This window comes from Pseudorca crassidens, chromosome 13 (genome assembly GCF_039906515.1).
Source record: "Pseudorca crassidens isolate mPseCra1 chromosome 13, mPseCra1.hap1, whole genome shotgun sequence".
In the NCBI taxonomy this organism is placed as follows: domain Eukaryota; kingdom Metazoa; phylum Chordata; class Mammalia; order Artiodactyla; family Delphinidae; genus Pseudorca; species Pseudorca crassidens.
The window spans coordinates 66,667,267-66,682,549 of record NC_090308.1 but is presented as its reverse complement, the minus strand read 5'-3'; the positions used below and the strand labels follow the sequence as shown (position 1 = coordinate 66,682,549).

General features: G+C 43.4%; 2 pseudogenes; both read left to right on the top strand.

The window, feature by feature from the left end:
* The first annotated feature begins 9,632 nt into the window (after positions 1-9,632).
* On the top strand, positions 9,633-10,296 carry LOC137204740 (ferritin heavy chain pseudogene; annotated as a pseudogene).
* Positions 10,297-12,465: 2,169 nt separating this feature from the next.
* Positions 12,466-13,179, top strand: LOC137204898 (ferritin light chain pseudogene; annotated as a pseudogene).
* The last annotated feature ends 2,104 nt before the right edge of the window (positions 13,180-15,283 follow it).

Genomic DNA, 15,283 nt, shown 5'->3' with positions numbered 1-15,283 from the left:
AGGCCAACCTTCCGCCGGGCCCATCCGACGTCCCCAGGCGCTCGCGGAGCTCCCCGCGGAGCGGCGCGGCAGGAAGCGCCCCGGCCCTGCTCGCAGCGGGCTGGGTCCGGGCCCGGGCCCTCGACACCGGGTTCAGAGCCGCCCCGGCCCGGCGCCCGCGTGCACCGGCGCCTGCCAAGAGCTTTGTTTTTAGATCAATAGTTGTTTTGGGGTGGAAACAGTTAAATCGGGAAGATAAAATCCAGTGATAAGGGATTGAGTAGGGCTTTATAAGGATTCTTTTTCAGACAAATGTGTTTAGGTGCAAGGCACTTAAGCATTTGGGGAGATTAAAAAAAAGGAATTGAATCGGGGAAAGCATACAAATATGAAAGGTATATCCTTAAAGAACACACTTTAGGCTTCATTGCGGAAAGAGTGGGATTGAGAAAAAGAGGACAGGACTGGGGCTTTTGAAGACTTATAACAGGAGCAAAGACTTAGGAAGAGGGGAGATTGGGATGGTGAGGAGGATGAAGAGGGAAGGAAAGACGTCTAGGTGGGTTGAAGAGGGTTAATCAGGTTGGGCAAGTTTCATTTTGGTATGTAAAAGTAGAAAACTTTCTTTTTGAAAGGCAGCAGAATATGCCACCTCAAAATATGCCTCTTTGGCATAAGGATTATTTTGAGCTGAGTATTTTTGAGAAAGAGCAGGCTCAAGAGAATCTCTGAAAACAGAGTAGAAATTACCCTTTTCTAGGCAAAATTTACGTTTGTTAGCGTCTCCCTCTCTCTAAAGAGAAGGAAGGTTGACTCTAAATCACAAGAGTCTCAATGGAGAAGGCACTGACAAATCTGCAAACTAATCTTTACCCTTGTTTAAGTGCTTTTCCTATGACCTCCCATAACTGGCCTCCCTCCAATCCCCCTACAGCTTTCTTTTGTCTTTAGTTGAAGATAGTATTTAAGGTGGTGACTTGGGCCAAATCAGGGAGTTACTTGGCTTGTTTTTCTTTTGTTCATCTGTGTATTACAAGGGGTTTCAGCCAAGAACTCATAAGGGTAGAGGGAAATTATTTTCCTCCCTATATTTTCTATTGTTAAAATTAAGAATCTAAAGTGAATTGAGGGCTTCCCTGGTGGTACAGTCGTTAAGAATCCACCTGTCAATGCAGGGGACATGGATTCAAGCCCTGGTCCAGGAAAATCCCACATGCCACAGAGCAATGAAGCCCACGAGCCACAACTACTGAGCCTGAGCTCTAGAGCCTGCGAGCCATAACTACTGAGCCTGCGTGCCTAGAGCCCGTGCTCCGCAATAAGAGAAGCCACGGCAATGAGAAGCCTTCGCACCACCACAAGAGAAGCCACCGCGATGAGCAGCCCACGCACCGCAACAAAGAGTAGACCCCACTCGCCGCAACTAGAGAAAGCCTGCACACAGTGCGGCCAAATAAATAAATAAATAAATAAATTTATTTTAAAAAAGTAAAGTGAATTGAGTTCTTGATATCTGATTGTATCAGCAACCCTTTGTAAAGAGTGAAATTTGGAGGAGGTGTGGGTAGGAGGTGGAGGATATCAAAAATAAAACTAGATAGTATCTTTTAAAACATTCCGTGATGTTTTCTGAAAAGTAAACTGGTAAACTGATTGGCACATATATGCATCCAAAATGGAACCCCAGTGTGCTGCTTCATTCACTCATTCTTTGTGTTGAATCTTCGAATTGTCTAATGCTTGACATGCTCTCTGTACCACAGCTCTGCAAAAGCCAGCATTCGTGCAATAGGCCTCACAATGGAGAGGCTTATGAAGCTGGTACTATTGTTACTGATCACAAGTTCATGTGCTGGATGCACAGTGAGACCAAACAAGCCAGAACGTTGGAGTTTGGAGCAGAGAAATGTTTATGGCAGGGCCAAGCAAGGAGAATGGGCGGCTCGTGCTCAAAAGACCCAAACTCCCTTATGGTTTTCAGGGAGGAGTTTTTAAAGGCAACATTTGGGGTGAGGGCTGTAGGGTGTGTGACTTTCTTCTGATTGGTTGGTGGGGAGGTAACAGGGTGGTGCTCCAGGGAACTTGCGCTCAGCCTGAAGTTACCATCCTCCACCTGGATGGGGGCCTTAGTTCCTATAGAAGGACTCTATGTATATCCCTTGAGGAGGAACTAGGACTCTGCTTTCTCACTGTACTATTGTTTCTTGAGTGCTTTCCCTTTGTTTCTGCATTACATCACTTCCCTGATCAGTAACCGTTTGAATCTGCCCTTTGGAATTCGCAGAAAGTCTAGGGGGCTGAAGCCTCTTTCCTCCAAACAAGAAACTGGGGACACAGGAAGACTTTTGTGCCTGGGAGGGCCCCGCAGGGTCCTGCTTTAACATATTTATTCTTCCAAATTTAAAAGTGTTTTTATTTTTTTTTAATGATTTTTTTCTTGAGCATAAAAGTAATACATGATTGTTGTTTAATATTTAGAATATGAACAAAATACAAATCTCCTATAGTTCTACTGCTCAGAAATGGCCATGATTAACATTTTAGTGTATTTACCTTTAGCCTTTGTTTAGAAAGCATAGGTATGTTATTAGGGTTGAAATTCTATTGTTTATACTTTTTTTATACTAAAAATATCTGCCATAAGCTAACTGGATTACTTGTTTTGCAAGCCACAGAGCTATTAATGACTTGTTTCTTGTTTGTTTGTTTGTTTGTTTGTTTTGCCACACCACAAGACATGTGGGATCTTAGTTCCCTGACCAGGGATCAAACCCGTGCCGCCTGCAGTAGAAGCACAGAATCTTAACCACTGGACCACCGGGGAAGTCCCTGACTTATGTTGTTAAAAAGGAAATGACAGGCCCAAAATGGAGTCACTTGTGTTAAGCCCCATGTCAGCAAATCAAGACTCAATACCCAATCTAACTGTAGTTACGACCTCTTCCAGGAATGCATTCTGCACTGGTCAGTCGAATTTTCTGGTCAGCACCAATGAGGTAATCTTCCACATAGCCCCCTGCCATCCCAGTAGGTAGGTTATCTAAAACTGAAATAACCCACTCTTTTCCCCTTTCTGCCTATAAAAGCCTTCCATCTTGTACAACTCCTTGGAACTCCTTTTTATTTGTTAGATAGGATGCTGCCTGGTTCATGAATCCTTCAATAAAGTCAATTAGATCTTTAACTCAGTTGAATTCTGTTTTTTTAACAGTTTGAATTGATAAATTTTATATCAGTGTCTTCCTAGAGTAAAACACCTCGGAAAGCCATGTATTGACTTTATTGTAAACATTTTATTAATTACTTAGAATATTTCATGAGGTTTTGATTTTTCATTAAAAAAAAAACAAAAATAATGCTGGCATAGTTTTTCCTACTATTTTTTTCCCCCCAAGATTTCCCCTTTGTAATGGTTAATAAGAAAAATGGTACTAATTTGCTGGCTGGTATTAACGTTAGGAAATGTTGGTTATTATCAGGGGCACAAGTTTAAACTCTCGTTACCTAAACAAAAATGTCCGCCAGGAAGGAGTTCTTTGTTTTTTTCATGCCTCGCCTTACTGCATTGCAGGTCTAATAGCTTTGCTTTTGTCTACCATCTGGTGGCCAGCTGAGAGATCCAGGAGAGAAACGCCTCTTCATTTTTTCTTTCTCAATTTCTGCTACAGTCGAGATAATGTCTTCCCTGCTCATTCTATCTGAACAATTTCTAATACTATATTCCAGAAGAAAATATTATGGGGAGACATCAAGTGAGTATACTTGAAACCAGTGGCGTGCTTACAATACTAGTGCAGTAGATTTCTTCCACCAGATGACCCCGTACCTCATTTTAAAAGATTTTCCCCATTAATAAGCAGAGAAGCATTTTCTAAACACAGTACTTAATAGTTGTTTGCAACATTATTAAAATGATTTTTATTGTGGCTTTCTTAAAAATGATGTCTTTTCTTGGAAACCTAATTTGCTACCATAGCTTTGAATTATCTGACATCTCCCAAATTACAGCTCTTGGTAGTAGGGATGAGGAAAAGGAAACCTGCTTAGTATTGTGCTTTTGCTTTATTTGTGTGGATTGCATTTCTTTGTGTTTTTTTTTCCAAAATAAAGGTGCTTTTAAAATTAGCAACAAAAATGACAATACTCATATTATATTCCTTAGTTCTGATGAACCAATGAGTTTGACACGAGATCTTTCATTTGCTAAACTTAGCTCTAAAGGAAACACCTGCAACTAAGATAAAACTGGTGTTCATGAGTGAAAGAAAGGTACTTCATGATGCGCCAGCAGAGAGTCCTACACAGCTGCGTCTTCTCTCTCGCACCGAGTCCTCTCCTAATAGCTCTTCAGGCACTGTCCCTCTGCCACTCTGTCTGTGCCTTTTTTTCTTGTGTCCCCATATCCTGACACCCCGATTTGTCACTCTCTGGACCTCTTTTAGCCACTTGCTGATGGATGACACTCGGTCAGCTACAAACCAGCCAGAATAGCTTAGAACTCTGCTCCCTACCTTCACAGAAGTTTTGGTTTCCATTTATTGGGAAATTGCAAAACGACAAAAAATACTATGAGTTCAATACTTTTAAACAAACTTGTATTTTATTTACCACTATAGCATCCACAAACTTTCAAAAAATAATAGTTCATAGATGTGCAAAACACACACGATGCTCAGGGTGCACAGGAATTATGGGACTCAGAGTAATTCTGCAGCCACAGAGCATTTAGACAATATTATTAACGTCTTTAGAGCAAACAACGCTACCTGCTTCCCATTAAAATTCACGTTACAATTATAGGCAAATTTTGAAAAATAACCTAATCATCCACTTCTAAAAAGTGGTCCTGGACTTCCCCACAATGAATTCTTTTAGCACAAAATAACCAAAAAATTGCAGGTATGCCATACTCCGTCTGCCTTATAGCATCTTGTGAAAAAAGAGCTGGGCCAGTCTGACTTCCCCAGAAGTTGAACTGGGTTTTAGGTGCAGATGTTCTTGAATGGAAGTATACACCATACATGCCAGGATAGAAAGCAAATTTTTCCCCAAAATATTGTTCTTCAGAAAAGAGAGTTGCCTTATATTTTTTTCTTTACTGTGTCCTTTTTGAGCAAAGTACTCTTCAGGAAGACACCATCTCTTGAAAGGACCTCAAGGGATGGCAGTTTTCTATCTTATGAAGGTCAGCTAGCAAAATCAGGGGGAAACGGTGAAAACATATGTATTAATTATTCCTGAGGTTATGACCACGGAGAACAAGCATTGGAGATCATAATTAGTAAGCTTCTTACAAAGGTATTAGAAAAAGGAATACAAGACCTATTCGCGGAGATGGTGAATACGCAAGGGAAAAAAAACACTTGTCCCAATGTTTAACAAATGGTTCCTGAGATGCAGTAAAATCTCCACTGTCAGCATCCTACTCAATTCAAAACCTGTTCTAGGGCTTCCCTGGTGGCGCAGTGGTTGAGAATCCGCCTGCCGATGCAGGGGACACGGGTTCGTGCCCCGGTCTGGGAAGATCCCACATGCCGCGGAGCGGCTGGGCCCGTGAGCCATGGCCGCTGAGCCTGCGCGTCCGGAGCCTGTGCTCCACAACGGGAGAGGCCACAACAGTGAGAGGCCCGCGTACCGCAAAAAAAAACACAAAAAAACAAAAAAACAAAAAACCTGTTCTATCTTAAATAACTAGAAGGGAACTGTTAGATGACTCAAAATGTTGTTCCAGTGATGAGAGAGACCCTGCTGTAGCAGATCCCTGTGAAGAATTTGACTAAAATTATTTGAGTGAAGAAAAAGTAACTTTTCTAAATTAATACCATTTTGTATAATTTTTGATATTAAATGCAAGTATTTAAATATCTAAATGAATAGATGGTTTAAATAAACTTTTAAATTGTTTCATTTACATCCATAAAAGTTCTACATTCAAGCTGCAGATTAACTAATGTAGACTTTGAAATAAATCAAGTTGGAAAAGGACACCAATGCTTGAGATATATGTGTGTGTGTACATATGTGTCCGTGTGTGTGTACGTTTATGGAGGAGTGACAAAAGCTCTTCTAGGTGATTCCAATCCTAGTGCTTCACCATTTCTCTTCCTATCCCTTTTTTTCTTGACTTAAAATTTTTTTTAAATTTTGGAACTATTATAAATGCACAGGAAACAACAAAAGAATATACAGGGAGGTCCCAAACATCCTTCGTGAAGCCTCCCCCGTGTTAAGATCTTACATATATATAATACAATGTCAAAATCAGGAAACTGACATTGGTACAATGCACAGAACTTACTCAGACTTCACCAGTTATACAAGTACTGATTTGTGTTTGTGTGTTTGTAGTTCTATACAATTATAGCACATGTGTAGCTCCACATAACTATAACCACAATAAAGATTCATTGCCAACAACTACAGGCCAATGTCTCCCAAACTGTAAGAATTGCCTAGGTGCTTGTTTTAAAATACAGATTCCCAAACAGACCTCTGCCCAGAGATTCCCATTCCAGAACACTGGGGTAGAGATGGGAATTTGCATCTTTAAGCACCCTAGATGATGCTTAAGATCAAGTAACTTTGAGAAACACTGGCCTGGAGCATTAAATGAAACAGTATAACGTGAATTGGTGGCAGTATTTCTTGCACATTATAAACCTGATTTCCTTCCTCTTCCACAAATATGGAAAGACATCCAGGCCTGGTCTCTCCCTGTCAGCACCTTTACTGTTTGCTTCCCACGTAGGGGCAGTGAAAGCCTGTTACCAAGACCGCCTTATAGGGGTCTGGGAGAGTCTGGAGTTAGTTCCCGGTTACTATCTAGCTGGTGAAGGTGGAACACTGCAGGGGTGAGCTATCCACCGGCCAGAGGCAGAGAATTGGCAGCAGACAAAGGGATTTAGGCAATCATGGAAATTGGAAGCAAACAGAAATAGCTTATAGGAATGGAATTCTCCGCAGAGATGGAGAGGGTTAGCATGGGAGAGCCTAGGTCTTAACTGCTCTACTGTACTTGGCCATTCAGGGAAAGGGCCTTAGTATTCTGACTCTCAGTTCTGGGGGACTAGAAAGATCCCCCTTGCCCCAGCAGCTTATTAGTACAGATTAAGAAAGCAGGGAGGTCAAGGCCTTAGGCAGCTGGACACTAGTTAATGTCCCCCTTCCCCCCACCCCCATCCTGAGTGGAGGGAGCTAGATCAGCCCCCTTTCATGGGAAAGGGCCTTGTCCACCTGGTTCTTGGGAGTGTCCAAAGAGCACAAAAGGGCAAAACTCATGGATTCTTGATGCTGGATAAGACCGATGTCATCTGAATCAAAAAAGGACCCCTTAGAAGTTAAATATGAACTCATGAATCACTAAACTCCAAGTTAATTATTTATTATAGTCAAGGATAGAGTCTATAGTAAAAGATGATCCTCTAGAGACTGCAGCCCCCGGACGACAACCCAACATACAAAAACATCCAAGGGATGGCAGTGAAAAGTGAAACTGCTCTGGCCAACACAGCAGAAAGCCCTGATCAAATGAAAGAAAAATTCAAGAACTTTCTCAGAATTTCCCTGTTTGGTAAGATCTTAAAATTAACACAGAGAGAAGGAAAATCTTCTAGGTTAGAAAGAAAATCCTCAGATATCTCTGATCTGGCCAGTGGGTTCCCTCTAGCAGTGCTTACAAATTGCAGGTCATGACCCATTAGTGGATTGTGAGATCTTTTTTTATAAAGGAAATGAAAGAGAAAAATACTAGAATGCATTGCATGTAGAAAGAATAGTACTTCATGAGATTTTTTTTAAAGTAATATTTGTAAGCATGAGGGTATAATAGTTTGCATTGTGAATTGTGTTTATTGTGGCTCACAACAAAAAGTTAAAAATGGACTTCATAAAGGGTTGACTCCTGCAGTTCTGTCCCAGGGCAGTTTTAAGCATCCATTCAAACATTGCTTTGGGTATGAGTTCACATGGTCATTCTGTTTTGTTTTGTGTTTTTAATTTTTATTGGAGTATAGTTCCTTTATAATGTTGTATTAGTTTCTGCTGTACAGCAAAGTGAATCAGCAATACGTATACATAACCCCCTCGTTTTAGGATTTCCTTCCCATTTAGGTCACCACAGAGTATTGAGTAGAGTTCCCTGTGCTATACAGTAGGTTCTCATTAGTTATCTATTTTATACATAGTATCAGTAGTGTATATATGTCAATCCCCATATGTACACTAATATGTATAAAATAGATAACTAATAAGAACCTGCTGTATAGCACAGGGAACTCTACTTCGCTATACAGTAGAAACTAACACAACATTGTAAAACAACTATACCCGAATTTAAAACAAGACAAAACAAAACACTGACCATAAAAAGTGAATAGTCTTTGTCTATCTCTTTTTCCATAAGTGTTATCTAAAAATAAATTGAAATTTTTGAGAGAAAAAAAAAAAGTGTATGCATGTCAATCCCAATCTCCCAAATTCATCCCACCGCCCCCCATTCTGCTTTTTAAGATTGTTTGCCTTTTCAATATTGAATACCGAGGACCAGACTCCATCTCACCTGTAAGTGTAAATCATTTATTGAAGCCAAAAAATGTAACATTCTATAAAGAAAGACTATTGACTGGTATTTACTGGATTAAAGATCTTGTTTCAGATTTTCTTTTTTATTTACTTGTTTTATTTGTTCACTTAATTTTAATCATTTTACTTATTTTATATATAATATAATTTAAATTTATTTATTTATTTATTTTGGCCACCCCCACATGGTTTGTGGGATCTTAGTTCCCAGACCAGGGATCAAACCTGGGCCCTCTGCAGTGAGAACTCGGAGTCCCAGCCACTGGACCGCCAGGGAATTCCCTAAATCTATTTGTTTTCATGAAATTGAATTGTTCCTTGGAATAACATGATACAATCTGAAGTATTTTTTAAAGGATAACAGGGACCATTAAAGCCTATATTTTCACTTTACCCTGACAATTATAAAAAACTGCAAAGATACTGACGGTACAACTGAAATATAATCCCTGCCTGAACTGAACTTGAATTTCTGATAAAGGTAGATCTTCTGGAGGGCCTGCCAAGCCAAATCTGACACCTTTAAAAATATCATCCGGGGCTTCCCTGGTGGCGCAGTGGTTGAGAATCCGCCTGCCAATGCAGGGGACACGGGTTCGAGCTCTGGTCCGGGAAGATCCCATATGCCGCAGAGCAACTAAGCCCACGTGCCACAACTACTGAGCCTATGCTTTAGAGCTCGCAAGCCACAACTACTGAGCCTGCATGCCACAACTACTGAAGCCCGCGTGCCTAGAGCCTGCGCACCACAAGAGAAGCCACTGCAACGAGAAGCCCGCGCACCACAACGAAGAGTAGCCCCCGCTCGCCGCAACTAGAGGAAGCCCACATGCAGCAATGAAGACCAAATGCAGCCATAAATAAATAAATAAACAAATTAAAAATATATATATATATATATATATATATCACCTGGACAGTCCTCGCGGAGAGTCGCCGCGGTTTCTTGCTTCAACAGTGCTTGGACGGAACCCGGCGCTCTTCCCCAGCTCCGGCCTGCCGCTCAGAGCCAGCCCTCGCCACCACCTCACAGCGCCCTCCGACCGCCCCAAGGTCCCCGCCGCCGTTACAGCCGCGCAGCCACCGCCACCGTTTCACCTCAGCCGCCCGCCATGACGACCGCGTCCTCCTCGCAGGTGCGCCAGAACTACCACCAGGGCTCGGAGGCCGCCATCAGCCGCCAGATCAACCTGGAGCTCTATGCCTCCTACGTCTACCTGTCCATGTCGTACTATTTTGACCGCGATGATGTGGCTTTGAAGAACTTTGCCAAATACTTTCTTCACCAATCTTGTGAGGAGAGGGAACATGCTGAGAAACTGATGAAGCTGCAGAACCAACGGGGTGGCCGAATCTTCCTTCAGGATATCAAGAAACCAGACCGTGATGACTGGGAGAATGGGCTGAATGCAATGGGATGTGCGCTACACTTGAAAAAGTGTGAATCAGTCACTACTGGAACTGCACCAACTGGCCACGGAGAAAAATGACCCCCATTTGTGTGACTTCATTGAGACTCATTATCTGAATGAGCAGGTGAAATCCATTGAAGAATTGGGTGACGACGTAACCAACTTGCGCATGATGGGGGCCCCCGAATGTGGCATGGTACAGTATCCCTTTGACAAGCACACCCTGGGAAATAGTGATAATGAGAGCTAAGCCTTAGGCTGGCTTCCCGTAGCCACAGGGGTGACTTCCCTGGTCACCAAGGCAGTGCATGCATGTCTGGGTTACCTTTACCTTTTCTGTAAGTTGTACCAAAACATCTACAAGTCCTTTCCTTAGTACCATTCCATCAAGTAAAGTAATTTGGTACCCCCCCCCAAAATATATATATATCATCCGGACTTCCCTGGTGGTCCAGTGGTTAGGACTCCACACTTTCACTGCAGGGGGCACAGGTTAAATCCCTGGTCAGGGAAGTTCCACATGCCACATGTTGAAGCCGGAAAACAAACAAACAAAAAAAACACCTCACTAAAAAAAAATCATCCAACCTTTCAAAATTCTAAATGATTTCTTTAAAAGCTCTGCATTAGCCCTATTTCTTACCATCAGATTCTCTTCACATCTTCTTCATATCAATTTAGTAAGAGAATATAAACATCTACCTTGGACAGCACTCAGAGTTCCTGGTACAAACAGATGGAAAAGAGGAGTAACAGTAAAATAAACTTTTTTAAAAAGGTTCTGAAGAACCTAGGGGCAGGACAGGAATAAAGACGCAGACGTAGAGAATGGACTTGAGGACACGGGGAGGGGGAAGGGTAAGCTGGGATGACGTGAGACAGTGGCATGGACATACATACACTACCAAATGTAAAATAGATAGTGGGAAGCAGCCGCATAGCACAGGGAGATCAGCTCGGTGTTTTGTGACCACCTAGAGGGGTGGGATAGGGAGGGTGGGAGGGAGATGCAAGAGGGAAGAGATATGGGGATATATGTATATATATAGCTGATTCACTTTATTATAAAGCAGAAACTAACACACCATTGTAGAGCAATTATACTCCAATAAAGATGTTAAAAAATTTTAATAAACTTTTTATTAAATCTAATTTTGGAAATGATGTTGACTTCATATATGGATTAAGTTAGAAAAGTCTGAACATTAAAGTAACACTTAAAACACATTTTTAAGATAATTCACCTCTTCTCTTAATTACAGGGAAAGGCACTACTTCAATAAACATTTCTACTTTCACAGCCTACCTCTTGTATTTAGTCACAGTAAATTAATAATACATTAAATATAGCTATTGATCTTCTCTTGGTAGAACAACTCAACTTTTCAGATGCTTGTTATGACTCTCCATGGTCTTTGCTGGAGAGTGGTAAGATCCTATACAGCTGTGGTTACAAAAACTAACATCTACAGGACCTATCTAAAACTAGTTTATTTTCTATTATTTTTAGATGTTAAAATCTTCAGTGTCTGTCTTTGTGCTATTTTACTAGCACAAGGTCTGGCATATAATAGATACCCTATCAATAACTGTTGAATGAAAGAAAAGTATAACTTAACTCAGAAAATGGCTGATAAAGAAAGGACTGTGCTACTGGTCCGGCGCTGTTGAGGGAGAATGAACCAAGGCTGGAGAAGGGGGTCGGGACTGAGCAGGCAGGGTCTTGCAAACTTTTTTGAGGAGTATGACTGATACCTATAGTGGAAACCTACGAAGGTGTCAAGCAAGAAAGTGACGTGGTCAGAAGTGAGGTTTGATGGTCACTCTGGGTCTTGTGTGCAGAATGGAACGGATGGATGGCCGAGGCAGAGGGATACTAGTTAAGAGGCCACTGAGATTCAGATTCGAGGAGAAGGTGGCTTAGACCAGGAGAGTGGAGGGGAGGTGGAGAGAAGAGATTCAGTAGACCTTTGTAAAGCTGAGCTGAAGGAACTGGATGATTGCTTGGAGGAGGTGTGCAGGAAGGGAGAGTCAAGAATGAGATCCAGGGCTTCCCTGGTGGCACAGTGGTTAAGAATCATCCTGCCAGTGCAGGGGACACGGGTTCGAGCCCTGGTCCAGGAGGATCCCACGTGCCGCAGAGCGGCTGGGCCCGTGTGTCACAACTACTGAAGCCCGCGCGCCATGCTCCGCAATAGGAGAAGTCACTACAATGAGAAGCCCGCGCACTGCAACGAAGACCCAACGCAGCCAAAAAAAAAAAAAAAAAAAAAATTAGATCCAGGCAGTGCGCTCCGCTGTCCCACAGATCTGTCTCTTGCTTTGACAGTGTTTGGACGGAACAGACCCAGGGACGCCCCTTGCTCCAGCCTCCCACCAGCCTCCAACCTTTATTTTCCAGTCGCAGCCTTTGGAATCAGCCACTCAGCTATTATTGGCCTCCGGGACGAGCCAACACCATTTTCTGAGCTTAGCTCCTTATTACCAATTAACCATGAGCTCCCAGATTCGTCAGAATTGTTCTACCGACGTGCTGTAGAGCACAGGGAACTCCACTTCATTGTACAGTAGAAACTAACACAACATTGTAAAACAACTATACCCTAAAAAAAAAAAAAAAGAACTGTTCTACCAAGGTGGAGGCCGTCAGCAACTGCCCGGTCAACATGCATCTGTGGGACTCCCGCACCTCCCTCTCCCTGGGCTTCTATTTCCATGGCGACAATGTGGCTCTGGAGGGCGTGGGCCACTGTTTCCACGAACTGGCCGAGGAGAAGCGCGAGGGTGCACAGCATCTCTTAAAAATGAAAAACCAGTGCGATGGTCGCGCCCTCTTCCAGGTCTTGTAGAATACTCACCAAGATGAGGGGGCTAAAACCCAGGACACTATGGAAGCCACCATTCTCATGGAAAAGAACCAGACCCAGGCACTTTTGGATCTGCATGCCCTGAGTTCTGCCCATGCAGACCCCCACCTCTGTGACTTCCTGGAGAACCACTTCCTGGATGAGCAGGTGAAACTCATCAAGAAGATGGGTGACCACCTGCCCGATCTCCGCAGGCTGGCTGGTCCCCAGGCTGGGCTGGGCGAGTCTCTCTTCGAAAGGCTCACCCTCCAGCATGACTAGGAGCCTCCGGAGCCCAGCAGCCTTTGAGGAACCCCTCTGGTGTCGGGGCTTCTGCCTGAAGTCCCTCTCTGCATCCACTAGGCAGCTTTTTTGTTTTTTTTTAATTTATTTAATTTATTTTTGGCTGCATTGGGTCTTCATCGCTGCTCGTGGGCTTTCTCTAGTTGCGGCGAGCGGGGGCTACTCTTCGTTGCGGTGCGCGGGCTTCTCATTGCAGTGGCTTCTCCTGTTGCGGAGCACGGGCTCTAGGCTCGCAGGCTCAGTAGTTGTGGCTCGCAGGGTCTAGAGCGCAGGCTCAGTTGTTGCGGTGCGTGGGCTTAGCTGCTCTGAGGCATGTGGGATCGTCCCAGACCAGGGCTCGAACCTGTGTCGTCTGCATTGGCAGGCGGATTCTTAACCACTGCGCCACCAGGGAAGCCCTAGGCAGCTTTTTCATCACCCTGGAGCCCTCTCTCAAGCCTTGGACCAAAATGGAAACAATAGCTTTCTGCAGAAAAGAAAAAAAAAAGAGACCCAAGTTTCTGGCAGGGACCCTAGGGAGGGTGGTCACGCCATCACAGGGAGAGAAGATTTAGCAAGAAAGAAGCCAGTTCCATGTGGGACATGTTAGATCTGAGGCCCCTCTTATAGGAGAGTCCAACAAAGGTATGCTAGCATCAATTTTAAATTTAGGTTTGAAGGATTAGGATTGAAATGTATCTTTTAGAATTTTAATCCAGATCAGTGTTTTAAGTTAGTTACATATACTAAAAAATCAAGGTAAAGGTTGACTATAGCTAAGATCAAAGGCCTATTCTCTCTTGATTTTCTTACAGTTTGATATACTATTGCTTCTCAGAAAATCAGATGGCTTGGGGTCCCTGGCGGTCCAGTGGTTAGGACTCGGTGCTTTCACTGCCAGGGCCCAGGTTCAATCCCTGGTTGGGGATCCCGCAAACCGCGCAGCGGAGCCAAAGAAGAAAAAAAAAAAAAAAGAAAATCAAACGTCTATAAAAGGTATTTAAATTTTCTGATATTTAAATGCTGCTAATATTATTTTGGGCACTAGAGTTATTTAATGGATTAGGAAGAAAAATAGCATAATCTTTGTTGAGTTTCTGCTCCAAGTGAAGCACATTAGCAGACTGCTCCTACTGATTCTTATGTAAGAAAAGGTATCTTAAACACCTCAGCATGTCAGCCTTCATAAGCCCATGCGGCAGAAACTCTGAACTTCAAGTCTCCCTCTTCCTAGTCACGAAAGGAGGGAATTTTAAGGGACATTTGGTGAGGTTACTTAGAGCAGTAATTGACAGGGTGGACTCTTAGGTCCAACTCCAGGCCTCGTATCTTGCTAGTAATATGATCTCAAGTTATTTTCATTTTATCTTTTATAGCTGCCTCCTCTGTAAAATAGGATAACAGTACCTTCCTCGGGCTTCCCTGGTGGCGCAGTGGTTGAGAGTCCGCTCGCCGATGCAGGGGCCGCGGGTTCGTGCCCCGGTTCAGGAAGATCCCACATGCCGCTGAGCGGCTGGGCCCGTAAACCATGGTCGCTGAGCCTGCGCGTCCGGAGCCTGTGCTCCGCAACGGGAGAGGCCACAACAGTGAGAGGCCCGCGTACCGCGAAAAAAAAAAAAATAGTACCTACCTCTTGGGTTTTTGAGGATAATTATGTAAAGCATTTAAGAGCAGTGCATGGCATATCGTGTGCACTCAATATCTGTTAGTATTAAATAATGCTTTTAATGACATTTTCTTTCTCCTAAACTCAACATCACCACTGATTAAAAATCTTGGGGAATTCCCTGGCAGTCCAGTGGTTAGGACTCTGAACTTCCACTGCAGAAGGCATGGGTTCGATCTCTGGTCGGGGAACTAAGATCCCACATGCCATACAATGCAGCCAAAAAAAAAACAAACAAACTTGGAAATAATTTTTGTTTTTTGGTTGCACTGGACCCTCATTGCTGCGTGCGGGCTTTCTCTAGTTGCAGAGACCGGGGGGCTACTCTTCCTTGCAGTGCTCAGGTTTCTCACTGCAGTGGCTCCTCTTGTTGCGGAGCACGGGCTCTAGGCGTGCAGGCTTCAGTAGCTATGGCACGTGGACTCAGCAGTTGTGGCTCGCGGATTCTAGAGCACAGGCTCAGCAATTGTTAGTTGCTCCGTGGCATGTGGGATCTTCCCGGACCAGGGATTGAACCC